The sequence below is a fragment of the Manduca sexta genome, chromosome 27 (genome assembly GCF_014839805.1).
Source record: "Manduca sexta isolate Smith_Timp_Sample1 chromosome 27, JHU_Msex_v1.0, whole genome shotgun sequence".
Classification (NCBI taxonomy): Eukaryota; Metazoa; Arthropoda; class Insecta; order Lepidoptera; family Sphingidae; genus Manduca; species Manduca sexta.
Genome location: NC_051141.1, coordinates 15151686 through 15169524, shown reverse-complemented (window position 1 = coordinate 15169524; position 17839 = coordinate 15151686). Strand labels below are relative to the sequence as shown.

At 33.5% G+C, this 17839-nt stretch overlaps 1 protein-coding gene across 2 annotated transcripts in view; it reads right to left on the bottom strand.

Annotated features, from left to right (window-relative positions):
• LOC115445597 (protein nervous wreck) overlaps positions 1-17839 on the bottom strand; it is a 130862-nt gene that overhangs the window by 79920 nt on the left and 33103 nt on the right. The window lies entirely within an intron of this gene.

Genomic DNA, 17839 nt, shown 5'->3' with positions numbered 1-17839 from the left:
CTTTTATCTCGGAATTTTATTTCACGTGGATTTATATAATAATATGTAATTATAGAAAGTTAAGTCCTTTCTGTTAGTATTGTACATAAAATATGTCTCATTGAAGAATGCTTAAATTCTTTAAAGGCGAGCCGCTTGAGATATTTTTTTATCATGTCTGTGTATTTTTTTAATCAATGTTTTTATTGTTTAAACGCACATTTAATAATTTTATTGACTCTTAAATGTTAATATAATTTTAGTAAAGCTATTATATACTATGATTATATACTATGATGAAGCTAGTATATACTATGATCTAAGTTTGATTTGTCTTCTCTGCACAAGAAACTAATCAACGAATTGTTTAAGTCTATTTAGTATCCACCAGTAAACCTTATATTAACACGTAGTTATTTTAAGGTACTCCATTGAATTGCTCAAATCCATAGTGCAATCACATTTATGGAATCAGTTATAAAACCAACAAAACTATGGACATGAAAATGCATGTTATGGATTGTGCCCGCGGGCTAACTTTGTTTACTTTTCAACGCTGTATTTCAAGCGGAGTTTCGGAGTTTTCATGCCAAATGAATGTCTATGTGTACGGAGCAGGTATGAATAATCATATCAATCCGAATCGTCGAGGGATGAAGTCTAACTTATGATTTTTACACGAGGGAACGAATAAGGGTTCAGCTTCGATAAAGAGTTTTCTATATGTTAAGGACGGCAACGATCGTGTTTTAGTCTAACTTCGTTTTATAAATGCAGCAGCTTGGAAACATGTTTGGGTGTTTGTTAGAAATAAACGCAGAAACAATTAAAAGGATTTGGATGATATTGGCTCATCGGTAGATCATGTCACATATTGACATAGCTACTTAATTCTGGAAAATACATACAGAATTTTTATTCCAAATACCCGGGCGAAGCGGCGAGTAACAACTAGTTATAAATAACAATAAAGGATCAAGACTGTACTGCAATTCCACAATAAAACACTCAAATAACCAATAGAATAAGCATTACGAAGAAATTATACTGATTAATTGAATTTTAGCAATACGTTGCATTTATATAATATTTTATCTGTAGCGTGAAAAGCGACCAATTCCAGTGCCGAGCCAGTGAAGCGTAAAGCCGCATACGCCACAATTTCTGCTAACGTGATCGACAGCACACACCCACACTAGCTCAGCGCTAAGTGGAATATAGGGCCGCCACGTTAATAACCCGCTATAAATAAACTGATTAATAATATCAGCCCTGTATTATATACTGTCCCACTGTTGGGCATGGGCCTCCTCTACCATTGAGAGGGATTAGGCCTTAGTCCACCACGCTGGCCTAGTGCAGATTGGTCTTCACAAACCCTCGAACTTCCTATCGCGAACTTCTAAGGTACGCAGGTTTCCTCAGTATGTTTTCCCTCACCATGAGAGCAAGCGATAATTCACAAAGAATACACACATCATTTTTCCTTTGGGATTTGAACCTGCGGACATTCATCTTGGCAGTCCGTTCCACACCCAGCTAGGCTATCGCCGCTATAAACTGATTAAATTATGAATAATTATAATATCTAGTGGTCGTCCATTGGCCGAAGTTCGACCGTTGAATTTAATATATTTGTAACACATATTTTGCAACGTTTTTAATTTTTTAATCTTATGGTGATAATTCGCGTTTCTCCCTGCGCACTATGGGCTAAAAAGAGTACAACCTTTTCTCTTCACGTGTTAATATAAAGTTTAGGCTTGTACTTAGAACATATAATTAAAAAAATATATAACAAATTTTATGATAGTTGTGGATGTTTGGACGTTTAAAGTAAATGTAGAGAACACTCAACGGATTTTTTGAAAACATTAAGAAAAAATGTTCAATTTATTTTTTATTGCTTTGAATGACGAGACGAGCTAGCCGTTCGCCTGATGATAAGCGATACGATCACCTATAAAGAGTAGAAAGTCCATCCCATACCTTGAATTACAAAGTATTGTTCGGTATTCCAATGCGCTCGCCGTGCTGCGACATGAGATGTTAAGTTTTATTATGTACACTGGCTACAATGTTGTTTTGAACCGGAACACAACAGTGACTACACATTACTGCTTGTCGACAGAAATAGACATAGCGGTGGTACTTACCCAGGCGGACTTATGAGGGCCCTACCACCAGTAACATTAGAAATTGTCGCAGTTGTATAACATTATTTAAAAACCTAATTTAATAGATTTTGGTATAATTATTTAAAGGTAAAGTAAAGTATACTTCTGAGAATTTTATACCCGAAAAGAAGAAGTAGTTAATGAAAAAAAATAATTAATAATTATATTAAAGTTTACTTTAAGGTTCAATTGTTAAATTCGCAATAAAACTATATCCTATTTAATAAAAAAATCTATTTTCTACACGAAAAGAGCCGTTTATCTTCTTTGTTAGGGTTTGTACATTTCGGCTACTACATATGTATGTAACGAAAGATTTTCTTTATTAATCGGTTTTATATACAAGGACAGATTTGTCAATAATCATTAAATTATTTTATAATATAATCCGGTTTCAAATCACGTCACAAAAAAGTGGGGCATCTATCAAAGGGCGAAGGGTGAAATTTTTCAAAAGGTAACCCGATGCAAAAAAAAGTTGCCTTAGTTAACACATCAGGACCAATTTAACAAAAAACAAAAACTAAGACAAACATAATTAAACCTAAAAGGGAAGCTGGTAGGAATCGGGTTGTCACTGGCATCTATACTACAATAACTATGTATATATAATAGCAAACGTTACGGTTAGTATAAAATTTGCAACCGCCACCCGCCTTCGTGCAATCGATTATGTGCTTTGGGGTGAACGCGCCGACAGGCTGCAACGCAAGAGTTACGGAAACCACTGTTCCTCTAAATATTTCGCCTGGTCCTAATTCGACAGGTTAATAGAATCACTATAAGTAACTAGTTGATCCAACAGAGAGGCTCAAGATAATAATTATACATCTTATTTCATATATTATCTTTACATTTGCTCGTTATTTTTTTTATTATTGGATATTGTTTCAGTAATTTAACAATGTCACTAACAATGTTGATTCCATGCATCTCCTACTCCTTCATATTAATTTACAACCAACACAAATAGACAATTTAATAAGTAACATTTTGGTATATTCCAATTTCTAAAAAGTTCTAAACATTATTTTTAAATAATTTATTCGTAAATCTTTGCATATTCCCGCTAGTAACTCAGTTACAACAAATGTAGCAAACATGGCCAAGGCTCTCGCCTTAAAAAGAAAAATAAACACGAGTTGTTTGAAACTGAGATACAGTACTGACAATTTAATATTCTCAGTAAAAGCGTGGTATTTTCCTCGAGAACTAATACGTATCTACAGAAAACTTATTTAATATTCTTAGTAAATCCCCTTTGCTCTTTGTAATGTTTGCTTTACCTCAAACACTGAAGTAGAATATGTGTATAAAGTTAATAACTGTATTCTGCGAATTCAAAGCTCAAATATTTATTTGTATTTCAATTTGTGTATTATCTTTAAAATGTTTTGTCTATTGATGTTGTTCGCGTAATCTTGAAAAAAGAACGGATATAGCGAAGTATTCCAAAAGCCTATTCTATTCTAAAAAGTATATAAAAAATTTACATCATCGATTTGATCTCAGTTTATGGCAATATCAAACAATGTATATTACATAGATCATATTTTTTAAAAAATTAGACATTTTGGCTACATACCCAAACTTAGTGCGAATGTCCGGTCTATAACTGATTATCCTGTTTTAAGTCTTTGTGTAGAAATGATGATTAATTTTTTCTACACGTAAGTATCATAAATTCAAAATAAATAACTTCTAAAAAAACGGTCAGCCATTATGCCCGAGAGCATTAAGACATCGCTAATAGTAATCGGATAACAGCCATTAGGCTCCCTAATAATTGATTAATTGCAGCTATTGTACTTCGAATTGTAATTAATCTCTTTGTTATATGCGTGTAATGAGTAAGCAAGCTAAACAATCATATTAATACGATGATCTGTAAATTATGTCGGACAAATCAGGAAACATATACTTAATAAACCAAGCTTATATTGAATAAGCCATTTTTATTTTGTAGTAATATGCTCAATCGTCAGAGAATTGGTTTTTAATAAATAATGTCGTAAAGTTTGGCAGTTAACAATATTTTTATTGTTATCTGCATTGAAGTATATTCTATAGATACGAACGTCCATATAAACTATTTGTTCAAAATCTGAACTAAAATGGCGACCAAAACGTCACTGTTATAACTTATTTATTCACTTGCACAACAAATAATTATACTTATTTGACTAATACTTTTATTCACATGATGGTTTAAACTTAGACTCGAGTTCTTATATTATAAAAGCCGTTCTTACTGTGAGGTTCTTACATAATTACAAGCTGTCAATATTGACACCACACTTAAGTCAGTTTGAATGGATGACAGTTCAATTTAGTTGAACACAGTAAATGTTCGGAACACCAAATCTAGTACGTAGTGCATATATATCGAAGGTTATCTGACAATAAAAAAAAAATAATGAAAATAATATTATTATTTAAATAATAATTGACAGCCAAGGTTGACCGCAAATTATCGTTAACTTAAAACAAAGTCCAGTCTGAAATGTCAAATTAAAAACTAATCTGAATGCCTGGAAACGTCAATCCCAATGACCATCGACGATAGGTATCTCTGTCTGATATTAATGACATTGAATTATTCATGTCCCAACAGAGGAATCCTCTTAGATACTCGACCTAAAATTAACTTTAAAGTGTGGCACTGTCATACTTACTATGTATAAGTTTATATTCATCAATAAAATGTTACATAGCTTTGTGAACTTTAAAGGTTTTGTAAAGGTAGAGGTGAATCACATCTAATTAGATATTTTTATTGGTTGAATATTAGTATGGTCGGTGACTTAAAGAAGCCCGGTTTCTAACAAGGCCATCCACATTTTTGTTTTTTTTTTTAAGTTCACCCTACGACAATTTGTTAGTTCTTTTATTATAAAATTTATAAATATGCAGTAATTTTCTTTATATTGTGTCATGAAACGATTTTCTCCAGATTTAAAAATTAGGTGGACCTTCATGGGTGCCTTTACCCTGTAATATAATTATATTATGGATATAATATGCCTGTAGACATTTTTGGGAATTCTAACTTTACCTTACGGTAGGTTAAGATCTAATGTTCCCTAATCATAAAAATAAGAACGTTACGATGTGACATATAAAAAAAATTTACTTAGTTAAAATTACAAATAATCCTTTAGCTTTACGGTAAAGTATGTAGTAGGCAAAACATGAAAGTAACAAACGTTTTTGCAAAAATTACATCCTTCTCAACTATTAATATAAAACATAATTTCTATGTAAAGCATTCCAGCTTGCAAGCATTCAAATACAATTATCGATCGCAGTAAATAAATGAAAATCACAAAATTTTCCTCCGCATTTCGCTGCGTTAAGTCACGTCATCCATACAGGGCCCTTATTCTCTATCCCGCACGTTATTTTGACAGTGCGTAACAAGCACGTAACACAACGCGTCATGTTTAGGACTATAGAAATTTGACTTACAGAATACCATTCCACGCACATTTTTCGGAGATAACATGACACGGCCGCGTTACGCGTTTACACTATCATACAGAATAAGGGCCCAGGATAGAGAATAAGGCCCCAGGTGGCGGAGCTAGAATCCCAACGTTGCGTTCATTAATGTCATTAGTATCGTCTAGACTGATTTTAAATAACTCGTCCTTATTCGCCGTACTGACATTTTTTGCCGCACGATTTTGCGTCACATTTTATAATATAATGTTTCGAACAGTTGGTACTGATCACACGTGGCTAAAGGTGTATTACAAACGTAATTGCAATATACGTCAGTCGTCATCAAGTCATTTGTGCGTTACGTCATGAAACTAACATAACTTCATAATTAGATGTTCTTTTTTATTGATCTACACCGCGATACTACAACACAAAGTAGTAATTTATTTGCTGTTGTTATTTTTGTATCATACGTGGAAAGCCGCATCTGTTTCTTCAGACTTTGGTGTCTGTAAGTTTTTTGGTACGTTTTAAACAAACATATACACGTAATTTTTATCCCTAGTCTCCCGAACTATGTTAATTACATCGTTCATGAATTTATTTCTTTAATTTTAAATACTAGTAATTACACAGATAAATTTTAAAAACCTTAATGCAAACATAATTTTTGTCATCTAATAGATTGATTTTGAAAAGTCCTTTCCGCCGCACAACAAGGATCCTTATAAAAAAAAAATACATTTATTGAGTCTAGCTAGACTAGGTTTTATACATGAATATTGTATTCTACGGTCACCTTATATTTTCGATTTTATATATTATTGCCACTATCAATAAAAAAATTGATAAATCGCTTTTTCTCTATGTATGAAATGCAGTAATAAATAGCTATAATATATTATTTATTTTGAAATAACAATATCAGCCCTGTATTATATATTTTGTTACTGCTGGGAACGGGGTTTCTCTATCAGTAAGAGGGATTAGGCCTAAGTTCACCATGTTGGCCTAGTGCGGGTAAGCAGATTTCAAAATTCTTATATAAAACTTCTCAACTTCTCAGGTATGTACGTAGGTTTCCTTACATTTTCTTCTTTCACAGTTAAAGCAAGCGAATTCACTCATAACTTTAGAAAATTTAGAGATGCGAGTCCGGTTTTGAACCTACGGACATTCATCTCGGCATTTCATTCCACTCCCAAATAGACTACCGCTACTAATACGTCGACATGCTCGTCAAAATGAAAACTGAGGTGAACTAAAATCATATTGTAGCCAAATCACCTTATGTCGTTCAATGGTCGCCAGAACTTTAGTATTCTATTTTCCCATCATAAAGTTAATAAAACTAACTAAGTTATACGTCAAGCTAAAATGTTTACTTCTCTGTACATAAAGTTTATTTTTAAATAAAAGGAATCACAAAGGAGCTAAAACAGTCGACAATAAATGGATGTTGACAGGATGCTTTTAAAACTTCACTTCAACTTTTTTGCTAGTGCTACTTGAAAATTTTAATTAATGTATTATTATTTTCAGCTATATTATTAATTTAATTTATAAATTACTATTACGGACGAATATTGAATTTGTCACAATTCACACTCATTTAAATTATGCATCAATATAGAAATTATGCTATAATACGCATTTTTTACCTATTAATACTATAATTATATATTAAACCCGTTTTACGCAGATTGTTTGCTTGTGCTTCTGTTTTCCTGTTACTTATATTGTACGCAGGCGCGTGTAAGTAACAAAATACTTTAACGGCTGCGAAATTCACGCATTTATCTGCAATAATAGGAATAAAAGACTAAGGAAAAAAAATCGCAAAAAGATATTTCGTTGTTCAAATTTCACGAAACACCGTCCATATATACGGACCAGAATACAATTCACACATTCGCTTGGCTGCAGCGAGACCTTTGTGATACGGTTATCTAGTGTCAGTCTTTTAACTTCGGCTAACAATTGTCTATAACATCAAAAATTGAGCTTCGAAATCCTATCACCGTACCCCACGAAATTCGTTATTTGAACAATGGGTGAAACTCTGGAAGAGGCTAGTTTGCACGAAATACGTGTAGTTTGAATGCCAGTGAGGTGCACGCGTCATTGAGGCACATAAATATTGCAACAGCGATGAATATTGGACAGTGTGAGCTGTTACTGTTATCGACGTATTTCCAGATATACACGTGATTTGTAAGCTCGTCCGTCTTACTAAAATATTGACAGATCCGAACATTTCAGATGTTTGAAGTAACATAGCAACAACGGTCCCTATAGTGTAGAAGGTAGCAGGTAACATGGAATATCGGTTTTGGCATGTGTGGTTCTTTTTTTATAAATGTTTATAAAGGTTCACACATCTTGCTTCGATATTTTATTGTGATAATGTGGAGATTTAGTATTCGACACTAAATCTTTAGTATATACTACTGCATTCAATGAAAAGACGCCATTATATGGTTGAGCAGAAGTTACCCTGCCGCGCAAGTCAAATTTAAACAGGAGACAATAGCGCGCGCGCTTGTTGATGCAGCCCCTAGCCGCGCCGGAAAAATTGAAGAAATTGGTTCTCTTTGTGAGGTGTTGTTATAATCGCCGTTTGAATAAAGCTTTACAGTTCCAAAAAATATATCCGGTAACGTGCAATTTTTAGAGGATCAATGTCAATGATCTGTTTCATAAGTTTTAACTGTCATTTATCGTTTTTAACATGTAATGAACATAGGTAGAAGGAGACAGGATAAAATGGTGCATATTGGAGGAGACCTATGTCCAGCAGTGAACAATGCTGATGATGTAGATAGAACTTCTTTTATTACCATTTATTTGGAAAAATAGATTAGAATGTGATTTTTGTATTTGTTCGGCTTACATATTTATCTGACGAGTAGCAATTACTCAAAAGTTGCGAGACAGGCCCTAAATATATCGTCGCTGTCCTCCCTATTGTGCTGTCATAATGTGAGTTGAATATTCCTATTCCTTTATTTTGCATCATTATATTCTAATGTACTATTTCTAATTCATTACTTCCATAAAACACTGTGAACAACATTTCAGTCTTATGCCAATTATAATTAATCTAGCGAAAGAAAAATACAAAGTATGCAAGGGAATATTTTTAATAGCTTTGCAAATGAATTAAATGCATTAGTACACTTCATAGTAAGTCAAATGAAACACTTTGAGAGATGAGAAAATGTTTATCTCGTTTGCTTTACCGAGAACCTTACTTTTTTTACCTCCGTAATTCATAACGCAAAGAGAATTCCATAATATGATATTTAATTATCTGCATTTTCTTTCATAATACTGTAAATGGGGAAACGTGTTAGTCGGTTTTTGTTTAACGCTGCAATTGAACAAGTTTACAGTATGATACTCTGTATCAAAGAGGTATAACATATACTTTTTATAGCTAGAAAATCATATTCTCTATGACACATATTGTTATTATCTATTCTATAACCACGGTGTAGCGAAGAAAATTATTTTTTCTTTGTAAACAAATGTTTACAATGATATCTATCGTAGCGTTTTTCTAAGCAGGCACGGTATAGTGACCCTACTGTATCTGATGGTAAGCGGAGTAAGATCTAATAGAATGTCGATTGACAAGAGAAATTAGCCCACGGCAGTCGACACAATTATGCCGGCCTGTTGAACAACCACAAACAACCAGACGTACACCGGCTTTTCCCGAAATGCGACACACTTACGTGAGCCACTATGGCGGGTTTCAACACTTAAACAGTGTAAGGTGCAATGTAAACTGTTCTCATAATATATGATATGAATCTGTGTTATGCAAATACGTATCATCATTACAAAGTAGTGTTCAATTTCTTTGTTGGCTTTATAAACATTTTTATATGAAAAATTGTTAGGAAAAGAAACGGGAAGCTAACGACATTTAACTCAGTCTCTTAAAATAAGTTCAAAGGCAAAGCCACTATTAAGCTGTCTTTTGTAAAAAACGGTACGTCCAACACTGAAGTCTGGGGTATTTTAAAAATTATAAATCAAATTTTTATAATAATAAGAAGAAATCATAAAAGTATATATAAATTATGTCGACTAAGATAGAAAATATTTATACTCTTTTTAAAGCAAGTTTGTAAATAATCTCGAATGTGTAGAATTCGAAAATAAACAGATTAAAGCGCTTATGACTATGAAAACGTAATGAGGAAACTTAATTATGATTGGTTCATATCTATGATAACCCGATAATATGCGTTGAAATTGTTAAATAATTTTCTTTGTTTATACCCGCCACCTGATCCAGAAACCTTCAACATGAGATATGAGTTTCAATTGCTAGATTTTAAGAAACTGTTTCATAAATTAAAAAAATATATTTAAAAGTCATCGTTTTAAACTGCTAACATAGAAGTTCTCATTTTATTATAATTTATTTTTGAGTTTACTATTTAATCGACTTATACATTAATGTCTACCAATCCGCACTAGGCCAGCGTGGTGGACTAAGGCCTAATCCCTCTCAGTAGTAGAGGAGGCCCGTGCTCAGCAGTGGGCAAGTATATAATACAGGGCTGATATTATTATTATACATTTATGTGACCAGTAGCATATACCCAGAAGTTTTTGTTTTGCTGGTGGTAGGATATATTTTATATGTACCCGCATGCCGCCCATCGTACACAAGGTATTAAAACCCGCCGTAGTGGCCCACGTAAGTGTGTTACGTTCCGGGATCAGCCTGTGTATATCCAGTTCCAACAGGCCGGCATAACTGTGTCGGATCCCACACCATTTACCTTGCAGTGCCGGGATAAATAATAAAAAAAAGTTGTGCAGGGGGCTCTAAATATAAGAAAATCTTGCAAATGGAAGTTACAACGCGTAATACTTAATAATAGCACCTTTAATTGTATCTAACAGATAAGAGAGGCGGAGAGAAGATAAGTAGGTTTTGGGAAATTATTTTTTAAAACCTAGAAAGAATTCTTAACCTACAAAGCAACCGTTCTAAAATGTTTAATGAAGTACAATTTGTCATACATTATTGCATATTATGAATTGAAGATAATTACAATAAAACTACTTTTGAAAATTATATATTTTCTTAAATTATTATCTATTTACAACAAAAGCGGCCACATTGCACTTTATGAAAATAAAGTTTAAAGCTTCACTGGCATGAAAGAAGTATTAATATATTGCAGTAGAGCGCGCCTCCGTGATGCAGGCGTTACTACGGCGAGGATGATGCGTTATTGGTTATTATCGGTTAAAAATAAAATCATAAATTCACTACAATAGTGTACGTGGAAATCATTTTATATCGTAGACCGGAAAATAATTCTGTTATAAATATAACAACAATTCCTAAAACACTGTCGAGTCATTCGTAAGCTATCGTAATGTAGCGCCATTGTCGTCATGATGATTTACGACATGAATAGGTATTAACAGGGGCATCACCAGTTGTAAGAAACAGCCTTTTTTCGCAGGGATTATCACGTTATCGCTACCGTCACTTGGGAGATGAGTGGAACGGTTATATTGGTTTCACTGGTCTTACGGCCCAATCGCGACACTCAGGAGAATAGCATCATTCGAATGAACATTGGACCGAGTCCCTAACCGTTTTTGGTTGATATTCCGGTGGTATCCTGTATGAAAACCCGCGGTGGCTTTCTTCGGTACATAAAGCACGGCCTCGGGGTATATCATTGCGTAAGTAACAGCAGATAGACGTAACCCACAACTTCCCCCGGCTTTATTTTGGTTTTCGAAAGGGATAGCACCGCAGCCACAACTCTAAAGCTTGTATTATGAATTTCTTAAGTAAATTGTGACTACTTATTATAGACTAGCTTTTGCCTGCGGCTCCGCCCAGGTTAAAAAGTATAGCACTCGGGATTAATTTAATGTAGCTTCCTAATAATGAAAATTCCTACGATTAGTATAGATTTGCTTTTGACCAGCTAAGTAAGCTAACTAGAATACCATAAGTTCAAGTATAGATGTATCTCATTCTCATAGTGACCATAATATTTTTAAGAGAGCGCTGTAGCAACATTATAAACCGTCAAATGTTTTTTTATCATTTACATACAGATCGCATGTAATGTACGAATTCAAAGTGATAAATTGAAATCAAATGGCATATTGTGTAATATAATCAGGAGTCCAATAACAAACGAGCTCTTTACATTTCTCATTCCATAAACAAAATAATTCGTTCAATTACTTCAGTGTCGCGAATTGACCAAAGGCTGATAAAATAAAAGCCGACATATAGCACAACCATTTTCAAATATCGCTTTATTTGATTAAATTATGAAATAGTACTTACTAAATTAAATGGATTTATTTTGCTCTTTGTATTCGTTCTGTACTTTTTACAAAAGATTAACTACTGATTGGCGACAAAAAGGGTATTTATTCTATTTGTACCTTTTGTAACGTTTATTTTACTCTCTGCATTATTTGTTTTTTAATTAAGTTTACAGATACAAATATATTTTTTTCACGTTTTAAAATAACGACTTATGAGCAACGTTGTTACCTCGACGGTTGTTACTAAATGCCGACTTCAACCCTTAAGAGCCCATCGAAAAGTAAAAAAAATACATGTCATAAAATACACGTATGCAGGCAAATTTATTCAGCTAAACGATTCAGCGAAAATAACAAGGATAAGGATTAAATGTAGCGCTCATTAGTATCGTAAAGTTACTGATTGATTCGGAAAGCACAATATATTCTACGGATTTAACTGACGTACTACTTAGCTGATAAATCCTATGGCATTCGTAGCATGAGGGTGAACATAAACTCTTTTCTTAATTGCTATATAACTAGCCGGTGTAAATATTTGCATATGGAACACGAGTAAATAGTATTAAAACGAAAATAGAAGAGACGTAATTGATGGCTACGCACATGAAACAAATAACAGAGGTGAGACTGTTAATTAAACTATAATTACCGAAATAGAAGGGTGTCTAAAGTTTCCTACATATTTCCAACCCAATAAATTCTCTGTGGTCTTGTTATATATTTATTTTAACAATTGTTGCTGCCTATTGATGTAGTAACTGCATTCATACATTAAATTTTGTTCAATAGCACGTTTGAACTTTTTAGTGTAATTGGATTTTCATTTTTATAAACGGTAAAGTGATCCAAAATGACATCTATATCAGTGGCATAGGGTCCATATAACCCATTTCTTGCCGGCTTCCCGTTCGTAATTATGTAAAATCTAATTATTTTTATTTTATTAAGTAAGTTTATTTTATTATTAAGTTGGTTGTGAAACGGACTGCCGAGACGAATGTCCGCAAGTTCAAAACGCAAGGGCACACACCTCTGACTTTTCTAAAATTACGTGTGTATTTTTTGTGAATTATCGCTTGCTTTAACAGTGAAGAAAAATATCGTGAGGAAACCTGCACACCTGATAAGTTCTCTATAGGAATTTTCGAAGGTGTGTGAAGTCTACTAAACCGCACAAGGCCAGGGTGGTGGAATAAGGCCTAATCTCTCTCAGTAGTAGAGGAGGCCTGTACCCAACAGTGGGACAACATATTATAATACAGGGCTGATTATAATATACTGTACCACTTATTATATTATAATTATCTCTAGAATGATTTGCAGGCAACATTTGTGCATATTAGTACCTATATGTTATCTCCAGTTACCTTTCGGAAACTAACAACATTTGCCGTTAATCTACATGAGTACTAAACCACGCCAAAACGATAAATATGTTGATATTTTGACATCACTGTATATTTATTACCGTTAAGCTAACTTTCAACCAACAGCTATTTGCCAGACCGGAAGATACTACAAGCTCATTTCCTTGGAAATCTAATTCGTAGCCAGGAGGTAACCGCAGCGTAATATCGTTCGGAGGAGATTCATGTTGTCCGTAGACAGACTGCGGCCAAAAACCTATTACAGACAAGCCGATAATATCCTGTATACAAGGAAACCTGTAATGAACAATCGGCATACCATGTTTGGTCTGCAATGTTGGAATTCATTATCCGTTCGATTTTCCAAAAAAAAAAGGTATATATTTAACAGAGTAGTTTAGTTTTTGTTACCGTAGCAAAATTGCGGATCCGATATCTTGGATTTAATTGTGTGTCATTTTAAAACGGGTTAGGTAGCAAATTTAAATTTGTGTTCGTTAAGGATGCGTATCCAATCCAAAGGTGAACATAACCAACTTAGGCAAACCCTAACAGATTATAATGCGGAAATGAGTTTGGTAATACAGGATCAACATATTACAATATGTCGATCTGGGAATCTTAAGGGGTGGCCCATATTCAGCAGTGGACATCCTGCATCTCATGATGGTGATGAAAACAGGAATTGTCGAGATTATATTGTGAAGCAAGTAGCAATTCAAAGAAAATATCGACCGACCAAAGATCAAAATATATAAGATGATCCTCTGTAAACAATTGCGTTCATTCAATTACTTCTTAACAGTTAAGCAGCTTTTATAAATACTAATAATAGTAGTAATTTATTAGTTAATATCGCTTCAGATTTATATTCATCGGTTCGATCCTGGTAACTGAGCAGTGCTATTAATGGATTATTATATCTGTTTTCCATCAATGTTGGGATCGGAATTAAATCAAAACTGGCAATTTCGTAATGGACGGCTTTAGTTTAACTCATAATATAATTTCATTGATATCTGCATTTGACCATTCTATACACGGCTTCATTTCAATTAGTCGGTGCGATGACGAAACGGAATCATTGTATGTAGTTTCAATGCTCTTTTAAAATTGGTTATGTTTAGATACTGCTTCGTATATTACTTCCTTTAAATGAAACGGGTGATTTATTATACAAAAACATATTTCATTTACTAGAAAGGCACGTACTGAGACATACCATCTCAGGTATCTGTGAATGTATTTGAGTAGCCAATTTCCTTTGCGAAACAGTGTGTAAGCATTCTTGTGTCCCGGTTGGAGTACATTAAAGTTAATAGAATCACTGCCATATGAGACTATAACCGCAGTGCATTTATTTACTTACATGCGCAAATTTGATTTTATTATATTATTATAATATTTTTATGCTGCTAGATGCAAATTGGGAGAAGTATGAATAATTATATCGTACTAACTCCTGCGCGAATTTGTCATATAAGTGAATGACATTAACGAACGCAGTGTAGTGCAACACTTTAAAATGCAAGGTGGATTCACAATAAACTGTTAATGGACAAGTTAAACTATCACATCAACGGTTTTCATATACCTAACTATTGATACCCGTATAAAGATACGAGAACGCAGATTGAGCCCGAACGCATAGTGTCGGTAATTTATAGAATAACATAGATTTAAATTATGTTCTTCAGTGACGAGGAGTCCATGTAACCCTAATCCTGCCAGCTTCCCTTTCGTAAATGCAAAATTTATCATTAAGGGTCGTTCAAGTATTACGTAAAGCATATTTTCGAAGGTTTTTGACCCCCCCATGTAACGTACCGTAACATTTTCCCGAACGCCCCTGCCCCCTCTACAAAAGTTATGTAACTTTAAAGGTACATTTTTTTTCTAATATTCACAATTATTTTACGCAAAATATTGAAAACTCGCTAAAATACCTTTGTTATTGTTTTAGAATAAAAAACCCAATGTTACATAAAGCTTTGTACGAAACTCCCCTCCCGCCCCTGTAACGCATCGTAACGTTTTACAAGAAAAATTGCGTTAAGTAATATTTGAACGGCCTCTTAGAACGATTTGGAAACCGCATTTATGAATATTATTAGTACTTATATTTTGTGTCGGGTTACCTTTCGGAAAATTTCACCCTTAGCCACAGATGTTCTCACTTGTCATGAAGTATTTTATGATTCCATTTATCAATAAAGTATTATTTAATAAACAATCGTTATATTTTAACAAAAAATAAAATAATATGTGATAAGTAACTTATTAAGTCATAAAGTTATTCGAAACAATCATAATTAGTTTTGCATTTGTATATTAATATAAAAGCACTGTAAAGTGACAACAAATTTACTATTATAGTAATAAAGAATTTACTAATCATGAATAAGTATATTATTAAATTATCAATAACTCTCTCACAACAACTATTCAACATAAGTTGATGAATAATCCGATCATCGACGAATAATACCAGTTCAATTGGTTCAATGCTAAGACTAGTTTATTAATTTTAGCGTGTTTTGATCGCTCCGAACTTGTTCATTTTGGTTGCTCTAAACTTGTTTAGTTTGGCTCCCGTCTGTTCACTCTATTTCCTGTTTTAACGAACAATCTGTAACAAATTACGAATGTGCTCTAACCGTGAGACTAGATTTTAACTTTAGTTTGTGTCCACTACTTCAGTTGTGGCACTATAAGACTAGTGATAAAACAATTTTGGCTCAGAAGGTTTTAGGATTAATTAATTTGAACTGACAGCAGATTACATTATTACTATTTTATCGGGAAAATGTCTGTAAATATTCTTAATATGTAGTGTCAATTGTTGAAACTCATTCATTTCATTTACTGAATAATACTCAAGATCCAAGACAGATTATAAGACTTAATAAAAAATAATCTACGAATATAACTTAAAGTAGAGCTTATCTAATTCTTAAATGAAAGTCATTACAAACAAAAATTATAAGAAACCAACCGTTGAGTCAAAAATGATTAGGTTGTGAATGTTTCTTCCTGGGTTTTGGCGACGCAAATACTTTTTAGTGAAATATAGTTTTTTTTTAATTATTTAAATTCCGATCCCATATTAAATTGTTCTTATATCAAATGTATAAGAATTATAATTGTATAACTTTAGAATTCATTTCTTATTTTTGCACCATTTATATAAGAATATGGTTGTGGCTAAAATTGGAAATTTTAATATGCACATGGTGTGTTTCACGGCACTATGAACAAAAATGGAATGCATATCACGTTTTATTCAGTAATAGAATATCATAATAAAATTCAAAAATATTTTAGCATATACTTAGTTTTATTTTTATTTCTTGGGTTAAACGAAAATATCATTTATTTATTTTTGGTACTCCTCGATATAATTCAATATTTGTAGGGAAAACTGGTAATGGACCTACTTTATAATAGTGTATACTTTATTATAATATATACAACAAGTTGTCCTATTGCTGTGTTACCTAAATATAAATAAAGAAAAAAACTCAATATCCTGACACATAAAATCAAAATTAAATTACGTTTGCTCATTTTGATTCTATTCTGCGGAACCTTTGTTGTCGGGCTGCAGTGCAGAGAAGCGCAGCTGCGCCGAGATATCGTAATATCATGAAATTTTGTCGCTTTCTCATTCAACATCCTTTAGCTCAATATAAAAAAAAATACTAACGGCTCACCACCAAGCAACGCTTAGAACTCAGGACATTTTAGGTGTAGGATTTTTAATTTCATCGCAGCATACCCGAGCCCTTTTCGAATTATTTATGTTATAACTGAATGTATAATTAAGTTAATATCGTTGTTATTCTAAGAGTACCTATATAAATTAATAAAATTGTCAAAATTACTATTTTGTAAAGAATATACATAACTAGATTCTGTAGGATTTATGAAAACCTTGACGATTTCTTTCAGCTGGAATTATTCCACACCGAACTTACAATTGAACGAGACCTTCGAACAATCAAATTAGGTACCATAGACCTTGGCGACTCAAACGAACAACTTTACCATTAACACGTGACATTCGTCAGTAGATAACATGTGTTATTTTTAGTTTAACTACTGATCTAATAAATCTAATTAAAAGCACCCATTAATTACGGGCCATGCGGACACATCTAAAATCATATTTGCCGGCTTCATAACTAGCAAACATGGTTAATTTCAAACGCGGGGCGAAATTTCGGACGCCTTTACTATCCAGCGAAATTCGCAGCTCACACCATCTAGTTACCCTTTCAGGTGTAATTGTATTGTTTATCGGCGGGCCATCGAACCGCGCGCGAGATGATGCCGTCAGCGATATTTGATCACACCACGGGAATCACATCACGCGGTGCACCTGTTATTCGATTATGCGCGCGTTGTACGCACACACATATACGTACATATTCCATACCGCCCTACTCCACGCTTGTGCGCTTCCGTAGGTACTCCGCCACCTTTCGAACGTGCGGCGTGCATGAACTGTGCTGAGGCAATTTAATAACGTACCATCGC